General features: G+C 32.0%; 1 long non-coding RNA gene across 1 annotated transcript in view; it reads right to left on the bottom strand.

Moving 5' to 3' along the window:
* Positions 1 to 17,872: 17,872 nt before the first annotated feature.
* Positions 17,873 to 20,447, bottom strand: part of LOC112520452 — a 19,547-nt gene continuing 16,972 nt past the window's right edge. The window contains exon 4 of the long non-coding RNA XR_003070000.1: positions 17,873 to 18,182. This is a non-coding gene — a long non-coding RNA (uncharacterized LOC112520452). The remainder of the gene's footprint in view (positions 18,183 to 20,447) is intronic.

Raw genomic sequence — 20,447 nt, 5'->3', positions numbered from 1 at the left:
GACTACCTAACATTTCTGGAAAACCTCGTTGTTCTCCAACTTGGAGTAGTCGTGCCACATCATTAGCATTGGGTGTTCGGAGATAGCGGTCTCCAAACACCTCCACGATGGCACGACAAAATCGCTTCGAAGCTTCTAAAACTGTCGATTCACCTATTGTAAAGTAATAATTTGTAGAATCTGCAGAAATGCCATATGCCAACATTCTAAATACAACAGTAACTTTTTGATAATCGAACAACCCAAGTTTGCCGCATCCATCCCTTCGTTGGAGAAAGTAGTTGTCATGATTTTAGATAGCATCCAAAATACAAAGAAATAAAGTACGACTCATTCGGAATCGTAGACGAAACATCGACCCAGGAAATCGAGGATTTTCAGAAAAATAATCATTGAAGAGATTGATATCGGCATTTTCCCGATCACGATTGATGACTATATGGTCAGGAATAGAACCTCGATAAGATACATGGTTGTTTTGAACATAATTATGGATATAATTATCCACTTCAGACGCTAGATCGAATGTCGATCTCAACATAATTATGATACGTAGCATCTGAATATCGAGTATCTCAACATCAAGAATTTGGAGAAGGAGTTCAAGACCAGGCCGAAGGATCTTAGAACGTAGCAGGAAACTTTAATCAGTATAACCAAAGGGCTTTAGGCCTAGCAGTATCGTAGTCCTTGCCTCCTAGGAGGTCAAGGGTTCAAACCTCACCAACGGTGAGAAGGGTATGTGAGTTTATTTTGTTGCATTTGCCGTATATAAATATTATATACTTCAAAAAAAGAACTTTAATCAGTATATGGCTAGCGGAAACCAATGGACCCTTTAATTTATGTATTTTAGTTTTTAAAATTTTCATTAATAAACTACGTTTACGTTTATTCGGTATCATATTTGTGTTATTAATAATTTATTATATATATATATACATATAAATTTACATAATAAATATAAAAACCAAAAAGTTAATATTTGTAATTATTTATTTATAATTTATCAAAAAAATTAATTATTTATGAATGGTGGTGGGGACCACCTTTTTGGTGTCCAAGTCTTCCACGACAAATTTGTCGTTCCAAAATCACCTCCGGCAAATTTATGCCATTTATGCTGTTCGGTTGGATCCAAAAGAACGGCAAAACTAGGGTTTTGCCATTCGATTGGAGTTGCTCTTATGGTAGAGGGAGAAGAAATTAAGATCTTGAAAGAGAATGAAAAAGATAGAGTGTGAGAGTTTTAGAGAGAGAAAGGAAAACTTGATTGTTAATCCAATAACTTTTCATGAAGTACAAAATAGAAAACCCAAAAGTATATATACACCGGACAAACACAAACTGCCTCAAACTCAATCCAAATGAATTACATGGCGTTTGGTTCGTCGAAATCTGTCGGAATATGATGGAATTGGAACGATCAATTCCGTTGACCAAATTCCATTCCAATTGGTTACCATTGGAATGGAATTGAATTCCAAAGATTCCCAAATTTGAGAAATTCACCATTCCTTACTAAATCTGATGGAATTAAAATTTATTCCATCCAAAAGTGTTTAAATGACATAAATACCCTCATTACACTATTAAACCCTAGCAGTTGCTTTCTCCTCTTGTTGCTTTCCGCTTTCGTCTTCGATCGAACACTGCTCTTTTCATCTTCGATCAAACGTTGCTACTTTCATCTTCGATCGAATGCTGCTTTCATCGATCGAACGCTGCTTTCTGCTTTTAGGTATCGATCGAACAGGTATTGTTTTGTTTCTCAAACTTGCTTTATGCTTTCATCTCAAGATATGAACTGCTAGCGCTTCGATTTCAGCTACTCCTTTCTAATTTCTGTTTGCTTCGAACCTATTTCAGTTTCTGCTAATGTTTGCTTTCAATGACCAAATGTACAAGGCTAAACAAAACTTGGCACTGTTTTTGGATGATCCTCTTTTACTGTTTTTGTTGCTCAAACATGTATCTTTATATTCTTTGCAAAAAATACAAGTACCTGTATATACCATTATATGACATTCCAAAAGGGTATTTTTGTCTTTTTTCATCATTCCATTCCAATTCATTAGACAGATTAAATTCAATTTCTACCAACCAAACACTTGGTCAAACCTGATAATATTTCATTTCAATTCATTCCAAATTCCAATTTCTTTGACAGGTTACATTCTTTCAGAAATCATTCTACGAACCAAACGCACCCTTAGTGTTGATTAATCACAATAAACCACATGTACTATTCCTTAACAGTTACATTCTCGACAAATCGTCAAACGTCCCCGTTTTATGGACAAATCATCCATGTTTCATCATCAAAATCGTATCTATTTCATGAAAAAATCACCCTTGTTTCATTTTAGGGTTCAATCTTCCGTTATATTTATAGATTAATTCTCTGTTTCATTTATAGATTTAATTTTTCGTTTCATTTATGGATTCATTTCTAAACTTATATATCAATGATTCATCCATAAAATTAAACCTAGGGTAGTTGATTTGGGTTGAGTTTTGATGAGTAAAGGTTACATTTTGGTTAGTTCTGACGAGTGAGGATTGGATTTGGTGTGTGGATGTTATGTGTTTCTTGTACTATGTGGTGGCTGGTAACAAAGTATTAATTAGAGAAGATGATTGGAAACCACGAATGGGGAGAGAAAATTATTTGTATATAATATTAAATTAATATTTTATTTTTATAAAAAAATATGAAAAAAGTATAAAGACCAAAATATCCTTGACTTAACAACTCTAAAATAAATAAAATTAGGTTTAGGGATCCAATCCGCAACAAAAATGAAACCACAATGATGTCATTAGTAATTAATTCATTATGGGGACCAATTCATAATTTTGATATAACCACATAACCATATCTGTAATTTACTCTATACTTTATGATTAGCAAAATTAAATACTTATATGGTCCAACATTGTTTGGAATTACGGGTTAGAACATCTCCAAATTTTTCTTTAATTTTATTTAAAATAGAAAAATAAAAGTCAAAATTTTTATAAAGAAATATTCGACTATAACAAATTTCTTATTTTAGCGATTTTAACATTAATTATATTATTAAAATTTTCAATGCAATTTACTGTCATAATAAAGTTTCAAACAAAATTTCTATAAAATAGGAATTTCCAAAAGATAAGTTTTGCACATCAATGCATATCCACTCTCTTCCAAAAAAAGTAAAAAACAATTAATACACCTGATTTCTTCAAATATAGAGATTTTCTATTGAGATTACAAAGGATGATTTGAAGATTTAGTTGGAGCAACTTATACAAAAATAGTCTCCAAAATTTTTGTTTTATCAATTTTGAAGATTATGTTAAAAATTCTCTTATAATTTGACGTATCAAGTAACGATTAATTAAAATATTTTTATATGGATGACAAGGTCAATTAAGATTGAAAATTGGTTACAAATTAAAAACATTTAAACCAAATACATATGTACATAGACCTAAAAATTCGAACTTTATTTATATTTTCAAAATATTTAATACATTTATATCATAATAAACTTTCAAACAAACTATTTATAAAATCAAAAATAAATTTGACACATTAATGCATATTCTTCTCCTTGGAAAAAAAAAGTGAAACAATTAATGCATGCTCTTTTGCTCCAAAACAAATTTAGGATATTTCTCAAAATAAAGAAATATTTCCATTTCTCTCTCATCCTTTCTCAATTTTGAAGAGCGGTTTTAAAATTTTATTGAAGCCAATATATATAAAAGATCTTCAATATCTTTATTTTCTTAATTAGGAGATTCTGTTACAAAAAAATTTAAGAAAGATTTTAATTAAATTCATGATCTTCTCATTAGTATTAAAAATGCTCTTACAACAGACTTGACAAGGAGAACAGTTAAGGTGCAAGGACTCGTTAATGTCCAAAATAAGTTAAAATAAGGTCTAAACCAACAAGTCTAATATATCCTACCCGAAGGTGGAGACTGTAAGATAAGATGTATACAAACCTTACTTCTACCAAAAGAGTAGAGTAATCGTTTTCATGAAGACACCCAACTGTGAAAACTATGTAAAAAAAGAAGAGCATAATTGCTAATTTTGAAAAATTCGATATAAGCAAGCAATAACAATACAAATATAAGCAATCAAGGTGCTGAAAACTGTACTACACATCTTAATATTGACTTACTAACTCACCAACAGCATTTAACTTGTTATAAAAAGATAAGACATTTCAAATATCTTTGAATGGAATCATAAGCAATGAACACATAACGATCACATGAACGAGGCACACGTCCTTTGACCTAACGATATCGGAGTTTTTGGCCTCCTAGGAAGGTAGGGATTCAAACCTCAGGTGGGAAGTATGTTATTTTGTTGCATTTGCTATATATAATTGTATACTTCCAAAAAAAAGGAGGCACACATATCATAAATAAGATTAAAAACGGATAACATTAAAACCATAATTCAGTAACAAAAACTTGTTCCAAAATCCAACTCAATAAACTACTAAAGATTGCCAATCTAAGACAAAATTGTGACACCAGCTTCTACGAAATGATAAACTCAAACTTAAAATAGTTCGGAAAACATGGCAACAACATCACATCCGCATCATACTTGTTGAACCAAAAACCTTTCTGGCCATTTCCATCCTCAGGATAGCGTTGGAAGAAGGTGGCCTGAGCATCAAATAGAAAACCTCATCGGATTTGATTCGAACATAGAATTCTAAGTTCATAATATATTGTTACAAAGATTAAATCGCTACATATATATACAATTATTTTATCAAATTATAAAATTTGTAATGATGTTTCTCTAAACAAAGGTTTTCTCTTTGTCTAGGAAATAATACGTTCCAGTTGGAAATAAAATCCAAGAAATACTAACAATGTGACATTTAGGCCTTTGTCTACCCCCGCAATGGCAACAACTCTAATAGATTCTCAAAATTAGAAAATCAAAATCTCCAAAAAGATTACATTCAACTCAAACAACTTTTCCATTTCGGAGATTATAACATTAATTATATCATTATAATGTTTAATGCATTCATTCAAAATATTATTTCTTTCTTCTAAACATTTAAATTCAAATATTCTTATTGGTGGGAATAATAAAAAAAAATCATCTCCCTCCAAAGAAATCCTTTTGGGAGTTCTCCAGATTTAGAAAATTTTACCATCTCTCTTCTACTTTCTATATTTTGGAGAATTTGTGAGAGCAAAAAGTTAACCTAAATCTCCATTTTCAGATAATCTGTTGGAGATGTCAAAAACTTAAAACTATATTTGATGTCAAGAGGAAAACAAGATTACCTCAAAGTGAGTGTTGTTTCCAAGTTAGCATTCTCATAACAGATAGGCTGCCTAATGCTCAAATGCTCAACTTGTTTCAGCAGTGACCTTCAACACATCCAAACATACATATAATATATATCAAACTCTATTGCTTTCTTTCTCTAGTTTTTATCATTTGAAAATTCAAAAGTCACATCATAACAGGAATTTAAAATCATGTACTTATAAGGGATTGCATACATATTTTCAGTTTCCAACATCATCACTTCCTCTTTTAGGCTTCTGATCTGCTCTGCTTGTGCCTAGAAAATGGAAGAAACATTAAAAAGAACATCATAATAAGATATGCTAGACTTATTAACAATTTTTACAACTTCAAATATAAATAAGCCACAAATAAGAAAGATCGACCAAAAGGTGTGACATATCAGGTTGAGCTCGAGATGGTGACGATGATGATGATGCTGATGGTGATGGTGATGATGATAGCGATGGCCCAGTAAATGTGTTGTACCTTCTGATTATTTGGGGCATGCTGCAACATAATAAAAGAAGAGTATTTTAAATATATAAATATTCTACGAGAGAGAGAAGGAGGTTCATTTAGAAACCCAGAAAGCACCCTTTTATGAGTATCCACAATGAACAATGTGATAACATATTCATTATGATTATTCATATAGGTGTTTTCTGGGTTCCTAAAATATTTTAAGGTTCCTAAATGATCGTGCCCCTATTTCATAATATAGAATCAACAATAAAGATTTATAAATTTGTTGTTACACATATAGATAGTAGGGATTATAGGGGGCTAGTCAATTGGGAGGACTGGTCAATTGGTCAAGTAAGTTGGTTATTAGAAGTATAAACAGGAGATAGAAGTGATTAGGCATCAATTTTGTATTGTGTAATTGGAGGAAAACCTCTTTGAAACTAATGCAGGACAAGAAGAATGTTTTATGCTAAAAAAATATGAGTTTTTTATGTTGGGAATTCATTTTATATCATGAAAATAACGCTCTAAATTGAAAAAGAATTCACAAAAGCGGAACCAAGAAACCAACCACCAAAAATGGAGGCAGAAATCGACAAAACACATTCATTTAAGAATTCTTAGGATCCAAATCCAATCATTGGCACTAAAAGAACAAAACTATGCAAGCAACTTAATGCAAACAGAGTTAGAAATAAATCTAGCTAAACAGTAACAACATACGAAACCTTAACACTTCAATGGATGCATCTAAAACCTCCAAACCAGTAGATGGATACATTTAATTACACAAAAAAACAGAAAACAAGAATCAACTTCGATAAGATTCAAAACAAACTTCTGGTTCATATAAAGAATGAACATAAATTCAAAACCGAAAAGCAGAAGCAAAAGAATCAAAATCAATAGGAACTAGATAGCACATTTTAGTGCAGAAGAAATATGAAAACATAAGGAGACCTCGAACTGGAAAACTCATATAGTCTTCCAGTGCCTGAGAACACTATCAGACCAACTTCAGCATTGCAAAGCACAGACAATTCACTAGCTTTTTTCATCAAGCCAGCTCGCCTTTTGGAGAAACACACCCTTCTCTTCTGAACATCCTCGATACACTTAAGCTCTATCCTACTTCTCACCATATTTAGTCTTAAGTTTAGTATCTCACAAAAACAAAAAAGGAAAAAAAAAGACAACAAAGAGGAAAAGAGAATGTTTAGGCTCTATACTAGCGGGTGCGGACAAATCTTGTCTTGATGTCTATTTATAACAATGGAAAACCCTACCGGTCCCAACCATCCCTTGTAAGTTAAGGGGCCGGGTTATGCCTCTGTCCACCCCTGCACCCCGCCCCTTTGCCATGTTTGGATACTTTTTTACTGCGTTCCAACTTCCCTTCTTGAGAACCTTTTTTCAATGTTTTAATTGTTTTAGACATATGTCGAGCGCTTTACATTATTCTAGAAATCCTAACATATCAATTGTGGCAAATTTCAAGCAAAAATTACCTGTTTTCCCAACTCATTACAAAAGAGTGACAATATTGATTTCAATACACAAATTTCCACTTCTATTTGTTCTTGTTGAAGGGTATTTTAGACATTTCACAAAAAAACTTCAGCTAAACTGTGTGCCTAGTCATACATTGCGATTATTTTCAGGTGCGCAAGAACCATATTTGTTAATTTTATTAAGTCAAGCGTATCTGCGATTTCAATTGCCATATTTGGTTTTGATTTGGTTTTCTAACTTTCTTACATTGTGTCATAGTGTTTGAAGAATATAGTTATGAAAAAGACCCACCATCTGGATAATAAATCCCAGTTGTGTTTCTGTCTGAAAATAAAAATCAAAGTAAGAAATGTCCTACATTGATTGTGTTGATGCATATTTTAGACACATAGAGGAAATAGTACCACAAGGACTAAACTTTATAGTTTTACACAACAAATCAACAAACATACATTGCCTCTTTCATCTGCAGATTTAAAACCATAACTGTTGTCTTTGTTGTGATAATGAAATCCAACAAAACCTTCATGTATATTTGATAGACATTAAATTTTAGTGGTTGAGGGTATTAAAACCAAAAAACTAAGGGGGTGTTTGGTTCATAGAATTTGGTGGAATTGGAAGGAATTGGAATGTCCAAATCTTTGACCAAATTCCAAATACTATGTTTGGTTCACATAATTGATTTGAGGAATCCTTATATAATTCCAACAAATTCCTTAAGTCATTGATTTCACAATTCCACCACATATACCACAGATTTCAAATTCCAATCCGACAAATTCATCGTCGTTGTATCTCGACTTGCTCTGCTCTGCTATGCTCGATCTCGTTTAAAACTAAGAATGGCAACGGGCCAGGTTCGGACCGGTTATTGGTATCCCCGTCCCCAAAACCGATAGCTAAAACCGTCCCCGTGACCGTTCCGATCCCCGTCAGGGATCTTATCAGGGATCCCCATAGGGTCCCCGCGGTTTTCCCCATCCCCGTTGGGGAACCCGTTTAGGTAAAAATCCTCTTTTTCCGTTCATCGTTGGTTATAACTGAACCCGAAACCGAAACCCGAAACAGATCTAAAAAACTTACAATATGTTAATTTTCACAACTAAAAATAAATTACAATTTTTTTAATGATACAAGTTTAAATGTCTCAAACATAATCGAACCAATTACAAACAACGTATTATATTACAATATAAAACTAAACAGAACTTCAAACATCATACAACTAAAATCATGATTTCACAATTCGACAAATAAACTAGATTTTTTCGTGAGCCTTATTTGGGTTGTTGAAGTAAAGTGGATAAAAGTTTTTTAAAATTTAATATTACTATTTTCTTCTAATGATATTATATATATATATATATATATATATATATATTAAAATTAATATATATACACATATCAGGCCGGGCTGGGCCGATGATCACCATCCCCGCACCCGTTAAAATCCCCGAATTTGTCCCCGATCCCCGCCCCGTCCCCGAACCCGGCCCGAAAATTTCGATTTTCGGTTTTCACCATCGGTTTGGGTTTTTTGCCATCCCTATTCAAAACTGCTCGATCTCATTCACTCTGCTCGATCTGGTATGCTCGACCCCTCTCTCTCTCTCTCTCTCTCTCTCTCTCTCTCTCTCTCTCGTTCTTTCAATCCTAAAAATAATTTTCTTGAAATGCCATCTATATATTTTTCTCGTTAAATTCCGTGAACGAATAAAAAAAATTCCAATTTCGTTAAGATTTCTATTCCAATTCCATCCAACCAAACGCAATCAAAAGACATGGTCAAATTCCATCAAATTCCCTCAAAGTCAAATTCATTTGATGAATTCCAATTCCATCGAATTCCATTCTACGAACCAAACGTCCCGTAAGTATCTTATCGAGAAAAAGCCAAATCTTTATATAGGTTATAAAATGGTTTAGGTTTCTAAGATAAAGATAAGCTAATAAAAAAAGCTAACAAGATGAATGATACGACAATAAATTAATGTGACTCTCCTAACACTCCTCAAGTTGGAGCTTAAAAGTCGATCAATCCTCATAAGAAATATTTAGTATGTAGTTTATGTTTGGAATGTGATACGGTAATTTATATTTTTTTGTACTTAATGTTTAGAAAGTTATATATATGCAAGGTAATTGTTTGATTTGGAGTATTTACTTAGCAACTATATTTCATTCAACACTAAATCATATAGAGGGTAAAAATGGTGATTTTATGTCATTCAGAACACTTACCAAACAACCATTTTTCATTTTGCATCAACTCATATAGAGCTTTTTATTTATTTATCATTTTAACCACTTAATCATTTACACCAAATCATTCAGCAATTGCCAAACAACCCAAAAGAGGGCATTTGGTTCTTAGAATGAAATTAGGTGGAATTTGAAAATCTATGAAGAGAATTTGACTTTGAAGGAATTAAAATGAAATTTGATGGAATTTGGTGGAACTTGACCATGCATTTGGTTGGTAGGAATTCAAATGAAGTTTCCATGTGTCGGGGGTAGGGGTAGTGATTGTGACGACGAGAATTGTAGTGTGGTGGTGTCAGGATGGGGTAAATGTAGGTGGGAGTGTGATCTCGTTTTATAATACCTTGGGAGCTAATGAAACTATTTTAGTAAAACTAAAGGTGGGGATGGGGTGTTGTGGGGTGGGGGTGGCAATAGGGCGACAGGGGCGAACAGTAGTGGCATGGTGGTGCTGATGGCGTGGGAATGGAGGGGTGTAGGGATGGTGGGTGGGTTGGCGGTGGTGGTGGAAAAGATGTTGGCGGTTGGAACGATAGGGCAAGAGAGGGTGGTCAGGGTGGTGAAAGTGGGGGTGATGGTGTTGGTTAACTTGGGCGTGAAGATTATTTTTGTCTTCCTAAAACCAAATTATAGATCTTGCTTTGCATTTCTAAATGGAATTCAAATCCTTCACATATGCCAAGGAATGATCAAACTGACCCTCAACCATGGAATTCAAATACTTCAGTTAAGTCTAGAAATGATCAAATGATCCTTCATTCGTGGAATTTGGCAGAATCTAATCAATTCATTCCGCAAACCAAACATTATCAAGAAATTTGGTCAAAGGAATTTGTCATTCCAATTCCTTTGAGTTTTGCAAACCAAACAACGCCTAAGTCTTTCCAAAAGGGTTCCGTGAGAATGTAGGTATGCTACATATAATCAGTTGAATAGAACACTAAATAATCGTTATTGTCCCTCATTAACACAAACCCTAAAAGGACCTATGAGAATAGAACAAATCGGAATCTTGGAAACCATGCAGGGATTGTTAAAATAATAAACCTTACATATCGATACAAGGACTGTTAAAACTTAATATGACAAACAATTATGACATCTATGAATAACAAAGCATGGTGGTATATTGAAATATACTTCCCTCCTCAACATTTCCATCAAGGCATTCTTGATATCGAGTTGGTAGAGAAGATAGTGATGAATAACAGCAATAGCGATACAAATACAAATAAGATCAGCAATCATCCTCAAAACATGTGAGATCTCTTAATAATCAATTGTAGCCAGCATCAGAATAGCCTTTGGTCATGAGATGAACCATCAAATGGTGAAAGGAGCCATTGGATTTGGTTTCACCATATAAACCCACTTGTATCAAACCGAGGGCTTTTAGGTGTATAGCAATTCTAGAACCTAAGGGGAGTTCATCAAACGTTTATTCGGATAAATGCTTATCGGCAAAATTCAACACTATAACTTACTTACCGAGTAAGATTTTAGTCCACCAAAACGGTATCATATGCAACAATTTACCCGATAAGTGCTAATCGTTGTATCGCGACCCTCACTAACCGGGTACGACTCTTGGTCCTTACCTTCGCTCTTACCGGGTAAGATTTTTGGTCTTTGCCATATTCATCCGGTAAGGTAATATGACTTGATAAATGCTTACCCAGGTAAGTGTTTGGTAAATGACCCCTAAGTCTCATTTTTATTGTAGCGCATCAAGTTTCTCCTCCATAGCCCTGTAGCACCTTATAAAATTTCTTGAACATTTCTAGGAATAATATGACTATTTATAATTAATAGAGTCGTAGTCATAAAGGTAGAGGAACAAGACAGAATGATAAAGCAATATAGCTAGATAGTCTTGGATGGGGTTTGGCTACAATCACAGATGTCTTTTTGAATGGTGATAGGGATCATGAAATAAGCATTTGCAGATAGGTGTTCAAGTTGTGTAACAAGTGGTTAAGTAATGCCACAAGAGCTCATTGGAGATATTAGTATACCTTTGTGTTTCATTAAACTAACTTTAAATACGAATAAATATTAATGAATCTCAAATCCAAATATTAACAAAAAACAATAAAAGTTTACCATAAATATTAACGAAAAATAGTATCAATTAAAATTCATCTCTTCGAAGAGTTAGGGTTAGTGGTTATGTTTACGGTGCACCCAACCATAATGTTCATAGTTAGATGAATCACTAGTGGGAATGGTGAAACCATGTTAGTCTCGAAAGGGATGGCAATAAACATAAAGTAATTATAGAAATGGGGGTTTGAATACAATTACAAAGACTTTTTTTAACTTTTTAATTTTTATTGATGAATATCAAGAATTAACACACAGAGATACAAAAGACTGTTGAGGAAGATACGAAAGGATAATCTAACCTAAACAATCTTACAAGGAGAAGAACTTACAAGAACAACACAAAGAGTACTTGAAAGGAAATGAAGAACACTAAGTTTTCCTTCACACACAGGAGAGTATAGGAGTAGAAGAGAATTGCCGATTGCCTTGAGAATGCACGAAGTAATCTTTTAAAAAGCCAGTGATGTGCATGGGAGATGCACTCTGCCTTTTATACTACCTTCAGCATTAAATGCATGGGGACACTTGTCGCCTGAGGATAAGAAGGCAGGGGTTGACTTGACCATTGTTGATATCTCATTTTCATCGTACACAGCGTGCATACAACACTGTTCATGTAGAGACAAACTTTTGCAGAGATATGGTTAGTCTGTAGGAAGATATTCTTTGGATGGATTAGTACCTTCAAACAACTACTCACAAATCTTTGATCCATGAAGATCTTCAATCTTGGGTCCACGAAGATTTTCAATCTTCGGTCCATGAAGATCTTCAATCCTGGGTCCACGAAGATTTTCAATCTTCGGTCCATGAAGATCTTCCTTCAATCGGCTTGTAGCTTCAAAATATTTTCAAACTTCATTTCAGCTACTCTAGAGTATTGGTATGTATATTAGACAGTTGATCCATAGAACCGCATCGGTGACCATCTGTCTTCACATTGGCTAGTCTTCGATTTTGCCAATGGCTTAAGTATGTACCAAGACACCAATATACAAAAAAACCAAAAACTACTAAGTGTTACTAAGGTAGAGGAACAAATTAGTGGGTCATCACCAAATCAATAGGTGACCCAACAATATCCCCCTATTTGATGATGGCACAAACACTTAGAAAGAATAAAAAATACAAGATACACAAACTCTAAAATTATTTGAGAAGAAGAACTTATAAATTCTATAAATGTATATACAAAACAAAATGAATCAGAGAGAAACAAATAAAGAATGAAAAAATTTGAAGTAAATACTGAAATATAAAAAGCATTTAAACTAGACAATGAATTTTAATACTTACAATGAAGAAAGTAGTTTAAGAAAAAGAAGTCACATAGAAAAGCTAGCAGTCGTCGTCTACTTTCATAAGATATGTATCATAGATTGCAAGAACATCTCTTTTCTTTAGTTCATCTGAGATATGCGTATAAAAGACTCTTCCAGCTTCACCAATTTTGATCATACTGAGTATCACGCGTAGTAGCTGAGAATCAGCTCTAGGTATCTCAGAACCTCGGAAAAATTTAAAGCAACTACTCGTGTCGCAGAAGAATATTTCATGCTCGGGAGGGGACAAAATAGTTCCTTCAGGATGACAATCATTTGTAGAAAGAGTAAGATCAAGAAGTGAGACATCAAAAGCCTTACCTTCCCTTGATAATTTCTAAATTAGAGAGTGTAAGACCCGAGTTTTAAAAACATTCTCGTTAACTTACCCAAATTATACCGTACTTAAATAACGGTCGGTAATTGTTAAGGGGTTAAAACTGCCAACCTTCTAAACTCTTAATTATATATATATATATATATATATATATATATATGTATATAACGGAAACCTGAAAAATCCGCCATACCCCCCTTATTGGTATCAGAGCATAGAACGATTCTTTAATTTAAAAGACTAAGCCAGGCTCGATTTATTTTGATGGCATGTATAAGCCCATCGTTGTTGTTTTCGAGAACCCGCTTAGGTGAAAATTAAGGGATTAGTTGGTGCTTTCATACTATTAAGATGGTAGCGATGGATTTCTCTACGTTTCTTAATTCTGTAAAGTTTATATTATAGATCTTATGTAGCTTTCATTTTATAATAAATCTTATGCAGCTTTCATTTTATAATAGATCTCATGTAGCTTTTATTTTTAGATCTTATGTAGCTTTCATTTTATAACTTATATAAAAAGGGATATGAGAAAATTTTAATGAAAGGATTGGAAAGTAAAAATTAATTTTAGGGAGATAGGTATTTTAATATTGAAAAAACTCTTGAAATCATAGGTTCGTTAAACTTAAAAAAGCTTGAATTTTTAAATCTTGAATTTACTGAAAAAATTAGTAGTAGTATCTCAGTAGACAACGAGAACTTTGTTTGTAGATTCCCCAAAACTCATAAGCATATTTTACATTCTGAAAACATACATTTAAACGGAATAACAGATTTAATAATAAATCTTGGAACAAACGTAGAACAAGAAGCTAGAAGAAATAATCAAAATTTAGACGGAATATACAGTTTTATAGAAAAAAGAACAGAGTTGATTAGTAAATTTATAGAAAATCTAGATTACATTAAATCACAGAATAATCAAATCATAAACGAGTTAAAAGATATTAAAAAAGAATTATTAGGTAAAACAAGCTCACAGCAAGATTTAAGATMTGCRATAAAAGAAGAAGAYATAGATAAAATAGTTAGTAGCCTAAGTAAAATAAACCTTGGTGAAGAAAAACTAAAAAATAAATCAACACCTTATAAACACTGGTTACCACGAAAATGAACAATCAGAATAGAAATTTTCTTGGAAAAAGTAGAACACTACAAGAAAGTAGAAATTCTACAAGTAATATACAAGATATAATAAATTTGGATAGTTTTATTAACAGAATAATGAGATGAGGATCATGAACCAATAGTTCACAACAAGTTATCCAAATAGAAGAAGAAATAGATTTAGATAGAAACATAGATTTATACAATCAACACCAATTAGATATTTTAAATCCAAGAATATTATATCAAACAGGAGTTTTAAATATGAATACAGTTTTAATTTGTAGCAGCCGTGAAGAAAGCTTAAGAGTATTAGATAAAACAGTAACAGTAGAATTATTTTCACCAAAAACAATACAAAAAATAAAAYAAACAGGAAAACATTTTGCCCATATAGGCTTAGTAATTATAGGAGTTAAAGCATTAGGACGCAAAAATTTAGGAACAAAATTATTAGCATTATTATTAGACAAAAGATGGAAAACAGATATAAAAAAGGCAATTATCTCTGGAATGGAAGTTGATCTTAGTCAAAATACAACATTATTTTATTGCACACCTGGAATTTTAAAAAACATAAATGATTTACAAAAAATAAAAATAGCCTTACAAACTAAAGGATATGAAAATTACGAAGGTAATAATATAGTTATAAGTATAGGAGTGTTAGGAAAAGCAAGTAACAGATCAGGAATAAAATATAAAGTAAATATTGAAGAATAGTTAATACTATAGCATCAAAATCTATACATATGATTAATCCAGAAAAAATAGATCCTGAAGCATTAGCAGGATTAGAATGGAAACTAGATGATWTAAAAGAACAAGAAAATGAAATGCTAACACCACAAAGAAGTGTTATATACGAAGACATAGATGGCACACAAACAATAAGATTTATAAACTATACAAAAGATACACCAAAGGAAATAGAATATAACAATAATATAAATACAGATTGTAATTTTATGAATATTGAATATGATATAGAACCTATATATGATACATAAAATGATGAAGATTGTGATGAAGATGGTGAAAAACTTATAAATCTTGGATTCAATAAATTCGAAGAAGAAGAGTATGATTATAGCTTAATTGATTACTTAGAAGAAGATATAACTAATAACGAAACAAATACAACTTTTAAAACCGAAGAAACTAATAAAACATTAGATCAAATAATTAATAGAAAATTTACAGAATTAACTATACAAGAAGAAGTTGATGACATGATAAATGAATGTATGACAAATTTAGGAATGACATATGAAGAAAGCTATAATAAACTACAAAACTATTATAATTTACCATTAATAGAAGATATAGTACAGGAAAAAATTATGATATCAGATTTTTATAAACAAGAACAAGAACAATCTCATATGGATACCTACATGGCAAATCCAAAGAAAAGAATAAAGTGGCAAGAACCAGGTACATCTGCACAAGAAGAGTTTGGAAGAGAATTATGGACTAAACCTTCTGTAGATTATGAACAAGAATCAAACACAATAGGAAAAGGTAAAAGATTACCTATAGGAAATATACATAGTACTAATATGCTATTATTAGAACAAGAGAAGCCACAGTTATGGATGGATGAAATATTGGCATGGGAACAAACAGTAGTAAGAATGTGGGAAACCAACAAAAAAGATAGTATGGATATGTTTTCCTACTTAGAAACAACATTAGGACCAATAGCACTGGGTATTTGGCAAAGCAAAAAAGCACAAGACCCAAATAAAGTTAATGGTCTAAAAGCTTTAGGAGATAATCCCTATAATTTTACATCACAAATAAGAACTCTTATATTAGGAGTCGATCCAACAAAAAATAATATTTTAATACAAGACACAGCAATTAGAAATTTAGAACAGTTAAGCATAGCTGACATGAAATATATAAATGAATTCACATTAGATTTTACAAGATTACTATCACAAACAGGTCAAGCTATGGATGATAATTTATGTGATAAATACTTTGTAAAATTACCAGGAGACTTAGGAAGATATATAYATGACATTTGGAAACAACAATATGCTAATAATAAAAATCTAGGAATAGGTCCAAGAATAACTTATACATTTAGTATATTAGAAGACAAATGCAAAGAAGTAGCTTTACAAGAACAATTAAAAAAGAATGCTTATGCATTTTGTAAAACAACTATATATACACCACAAGCATCTGGTCATTATAGTAATAAAAATAAAAAGCTTAGAAAAAGTATTACATATAAAAGATGATATAAACCTTATAATAACAGATAAGTTAAAAAACCTCAAACACGAAAATGTAAATGTTTTATTTGTGGAGATGAAAAACATTTAGCTAATAAATGTGCTAATAAAAATAAAAATACAGAAAGAAGTAATTTAATAGAACAAATAGGAGATTACAATATAGAATTAGTAGAAACAGACAACTCTGATAATGAATCGATATACAGCATATATAGTGATGAAGATAAATCACTTACAAAAATTACATACACATATGTTAATATAGAACAAGAAGAATGTCAACATAATTGGATTTATAAAAGAGGAAATAATTATATAAAATGTTTTTATTCTGGATATTATCCAAGTATAGATAAAAGATCACAATGTAATATATGTTTTAAAGAAATTTGTTACATTTGCCTTAAAAAAGTCTTTAATATTGAATTAAATACAGATAAAGACATTAAAAAGAAAGGAATTGACACTGAAGTATATAATGAAAAAATTGAAAAACTTGAAATAGTAGCCGAATTACATAAATTAAAAATAAGTAATATGGAAGAAAAAGTTATATACGTAGATAATTTATTAACAACTATAATTGAAAAGGTCAATAATATAGAAAGAAAAATTGATGCACCTCATAAAGAAGAAAATAAAATGGTTCAAGAATATGAAGAACAAACATTTATACAAACTACAGGCTCAATTACTATGATTAATTTGCAATACCGATTATGGTTAGATACTAACAAATTCTTAGATTTAACAGCATTATTAGATACAGGAGCAACAAAAAGTGTAATTTCTTATGGTTTAGTACCTACAGAATATCATAAAAAGTTAACCTATAATTTGTTTACTAGAACAGTTGAAAATAGATTAATTCAAATTAAAAAAATATAGAACCTACAGGAATACAATTCTTAGATTTTGCAAGAAATTATAGTATTAAATATGATATTCCACAAGTAAACATAAATCCAGAACATATCAAATCAACAGATTTTGTACTTGGTGTAAATTTTATTTTTGGTGTCAATGGAGGTATAACAATCAATAGGAATTTTATTACTTTAAGTAAACATAGTTATAGTTTTCCTACCTTACGTTATCAAAWTACATCAGAGTTTGCCCGAAAGCGTGGTGGACAAGGCAATTTAGATTTTTTGAAACACAATCAAAACACATCTGTTATAGAAAACGAAGCAGTTAAGTTACTCACTAATTTCTTAACACACGAATTAGATAAAGGAAAAAGAAAGGTGATACAACCCATACAGCCAAAACACAGTATATCATCTTTTATGAGTCTTTCTTCAGACGAAGACAAGAATGTGACAAAGAGAATACAGAGAATAAATTGATGCTTTCTGCCATCAATGCACAGCACAGTTGTCTACAGCCTCAACAGTTCAATCCCATCATGGATCCACAGTTTTTAAAACATTTTAACCCTTCAAAGGTTAAACAATGGAGTCCCAGTTCCTCTAGTTCCTCTGAAAACACAAAAAAGAATTCTATTATAACATTTGGAAGATATCCTCTATCAAAATGTTATGATATGAATAAGAAATTTCGACCAATAATTGGAGTGGAACTAACAGATAAACAACAGTGCTTATTAGACAACCTATGGCATATTCAAACTATGCCACAAGCTTCATCATTTGAAGTTCAGGTTTTAAATGCATTAAGTGTTTATTTTTCTGAACAAACTCCTCAAAAACAACCAAAACGTTTTTCCCACTATGTGGTTTATAGAGGAACAAAAATTGGAATTTTCAATAAATGGGAAACAATTGGAAAATATATACAGTGTCCCAACCCAGTATTCAAAGGCTATTACAGTTTTTCTGAAGCCATGAATAGTGTAAGGGAAGCCTTTAGGTTAAACAGTTTTTACATAAAGCCTGAAGAAGTAAAAACTTTTTCAGACATGGCAAAAACAAATCCTGAGCAACTGATTAAAGCTCAAGAAAAAGTTATTGCCAAATTGCAGCAACAGCTCATGCAATCTGGCAAAAATCAACAGTCTACACAGATCCAGATTGAAAATTCAATTCTCAAACAAAAGAATTCTATTCTTGAGGAAAGACTTTTGAAATTACAAACAAAACTCGAGAAAAAGGAATCTGAAACATACACAACATTACAAAGAGATTTCAACAGCTTTAAAGCAAAGATTATCGATATTCCTTGGAGACATACAATGCAACCAATTTTGGATCGAATTCCTGAATTGGATGGCGTTATTTCACAGAAGATTTGTACAGAATTCCCTCTCATTCTTTATGAATTACAGCAACAAATTATCAACATTGCATTCAATGAAGATAAATACAAAGGAGTTACAATAGTTCAAAGAACACATAGTAATTCTCTAGTATACAACAGACTGTTATTACAACTCGATTTAAGAAAAGCAACCTTGACTTCAGACCAGATTCTCAATTTTTACCACAATGGTATGATTGATTATATGAAATTCATCTTAAATCCAAAGGCAGAAGAATTCCTCGACAAGTTTGGAGAAAAATTTATTTTAACAGCTGGAAATATTGCCTCCTATTCGGACACACCAACAATTGGATGTAAATTTTTTTCTTCATTACCAGAAGCAGACAGTTATACATACAGGCCAGCCAGAAAGCGAGTATTTATCAGCCACAGAAGTGAAGAACAAAATTATTTAAAGAAGCTAGCTTGTTCGACAGCTATTTGTTTTAATCATATAAATGAAGTAATCCCCAACGGTGTCATAGAGCCACGGATACAACACGGTCAAGAAACACCCAAGCCACCTGTATCATTCACATGGAATAATTACAAGTTGCTTGCTGAAGGACACTACATACAGATTTGGTCACATTATAATTGGGATATGTATTTGCCATTTATCGGAGAAAGCCATATATCCCCAATAGATGTCAACAACAGAGAATTTCCAGATTCAGATCCGTATATAGATCCATCATCACCAGTATCAGTCGACAGTACACATAGAGATGTCTAGAAAAGCTGACGAACGCAATGACGATTCCATCCGACATTTTCCTGTTTTCTTTTAGACTTTAACATACTAGGCTTTATAGGCTTTTTGACCTTTGGTTTCTTAGACTTTACATATGTTTAATTTGTATTTGTTTCTTTTAACTTAAAGATAAAGTTAGGTGACATTTGTGATTAGAATCAGTGATAGAATTGTCCGATTGTAATCATAGAGATAACACTGAAGGTTTATAAATACCTTCATTCGAATCCATTGTAAAATAAAATCGAAACGAAGAAATAAAAAATATATAGCTCTCAAACCCTATGAGTCACTAAACCCCTTCTCTCTATCTCTCTAAATTATTTTTACTCTTCTCTTTCCTTTCCAGTACCTCATATCATATCCCTTAGTATATAAAAAAAAAAATTCCGCTGCACATACTCTCTAAATTCCTCCGCTGCACATACTCTCCAAATTCCTCCGCTGCACATACTCTCCCTACTTCACAACCGTCAAACTTCGCTRTAAGTATACTTTACCTTCTTTATGTGTTTCATTTTGTGGTTTAACGGAAACCTGAAAAATCCGCCATACCCCCCTTATTGGTATCAGAGCATATAATGATTCTTTAATTTAAAAGACTAAGCCAGGCTCGATTTATTTTGATGGCATGTATAAGCCCATCGTTGTTGTTTTCGAGAACCCGCTTAGGTGAAAATTAAGGGATTAGTTGGTGCTTTCATACTATTAAGATGGTAGCGATGGATTT

This window comes from Cynara cardunculus (genome assembly GCF_001531365.2).
Source record: "Cynara cardunculus var. scolymus isolate 2C chromosome LG 10, CcrdV1, whole genome shotgun sequence".
NCBI lineage: Eukaryota > Viridiplantae > Streptophyta > Magnoliopsida > Asterales > Asteraceae > Cynara > Cynara cardunculus.
This window is presented reverse-complemented; position numbering and strand designations above follow the sequence as displayed.